The sequence below is a fragment of the Dermacentor albipictus genome, unplaced genomic scaffold (assembly GCF_038994185.2).
Source record: "Dermacentor albipictus isolate Rhodes 1998 colony unplaced genomic scaffold, USDA_Dalb.pri_finalv2 scaffold_126, whole genome shotgun sequence".
In the NCBI taxonomy this organism is placed as follows: Eukaryota; Metazoa; Arthropoda; class Arachnida; order Ixodida; family Ixodidae; genus Dermacentor; species Dermacentor albipictus.
The window spans coordinates 35,593-37,585 of NW_027225680.1; positions in this window are offsets into that span (position 1 = coordinate 35,593).

Here is a 1,993-nt window from a genome sequence, read left to right on the forward strand (position 1 = left end):
TAAGCGTTCTGTAGTCCTTGATTACGTAGTGCCTCTAGACTGCTGGTATCTCTACTGAATCAAATGCATTTTCGTAATCTATATAAGCCACATAGAGAGGCTTATTGTACTCTGCAGATTTCGCGATAGCCTGATTGATGACATGGATGTGATCCATTGTAAGGTATCTCTTGCTGAAGCCAGCCTGTTCCCTTGGTTGACAAAATCCAGTGTTGCCCTTATTCTATGGGGATTATTTTGGTAAATATCTTATATAATACTGGGAGCAAGCTAATGGTCCTATAATTTTTCAATTCTTTAACGTCTCCTTTTTTGTGGATTAGTATAAAGTCTGTATTCTTCCAGTTTTCTGGGACCCTTGCAGTCGATATACACTTCGTATAAAGAGCCGCCAGTTTTCCAAGCATTATGTCTCCTCCATCTTTAAATAAATGGACTTATTCCACCTTCTCCTCCCGCTCTTCATCGTTTCATGTCTTGCAGCGCCCTTCTGACCTCATTGCTAGTTATAGGAGAGTTTCTGTATCCTGTTCATTACTGTTTCTAAGTGAGGTATCGTGACTCCTCTGGGTACTGTATACAGGTCAGCTTAGAATTTTTCCGCTGCTTTTACTGTATCTTCCAGATTGCTTATGATATTATCCCTCTTATCTTTTAGTGCATATATCATGGTTTATCCTATGCCAGGTTTCTTTTTTACTGATTTCAGGCTGCGTTCATTTTTTTTAGGGCTTCTTCAGTCTTTCACATGTTATAGTTTCGAATATCAGTTATTTTCGGTTTGTGGATCAGTTTTGACAGTTCCGCGAATTGCGTAACGCTGTGCGGCCGCCAGTCCCATACAACCGCGTAGAGCGCAGGACTCTGCGATTCTAGACGTACTGCGCTCACCGAGAAAGGTTAGAAAAACACCCACATAAGCACAGCAGAGAAGTGGCTACGTGAGGCGGTTCAACCGATAACTGTAGAAGCGTCATTCAAAGCAAGTAATTATTCTCCACTTCCGGCGGCGTTTTCTCTACTTCCTTTTTAAATAAAAAGATGTTGAGCCATAAATATTCTCATAAACAATGGTCAACATTTTTATTATTCGCTTTTGCTTGCAGTTTGGTTGTTGCATTGGCTCTCTCCCTTAGTAGATCGCTTAATTTCTCAACTCCTTGCGATTTTTGTTTCCGGTTTCCAATTTTGCCCGAAAAGTGCTATACAATTAAGGAAAAACAGACGAGGTAACTGGCAACAGTCATCTTGCTTATGGGTTTAAGGGTTATTGCAGGGTTTCATGATGGACGCTCTTTCACATCATTTTATTTCCCACCTTATTTAACCCATATCACGTGTATATGGTTCCGGGCATCTGCCAGCGTCGCGGCGAGCCGTAACTCAAGGAAATAATGAAGCTAAGGGAAAAGTTAAACGCAATTGGTGTTTTCTCCGGCCGCAACTCGTTCCATGAGAGTACAGACCAGCAGAGTAACAGCCGCATCCCTCTCCTGGTCCCAGGATCAGCCTAAACAAAGAAGGTTGAACTAACAAAAGCAACAGCTATGCGCGTGACGGTTGAATAGATGGTGACAACTGAGCGCATCTCGAGTCAATCGCGCGGGTGCGGAATCTATGAGAAAACTGTCCTTCACATTACAAGAGATGCCGATAACTACCGCCATCTAAAAGGAGTGAAAAAGGCAGCATAAGGCTGACCGATGAACAGCTGCCAAGTCTCAACATTAATCTGGCGGCGCTTTAGGAATGTGTGAGCAGTGGTGGCGTGGGTGGGGAGGGGGGGGGGTATGCCACTTGATTTCGGGGGGGGCCCGGGCCCCCCCGGGCCCCCCCCTTGGGTACGTGCCTGATATTTTTTATTTATTTTATTTACAGCATACTGCAGGCCGTGTGGCCCAAGCAGGAGGGGCATGGTAACAAATAAAAGTACATGTATAAAAGGCAGAATTGCAAAAATATGAAACTCAAGAAATGAAACAATATAACACGA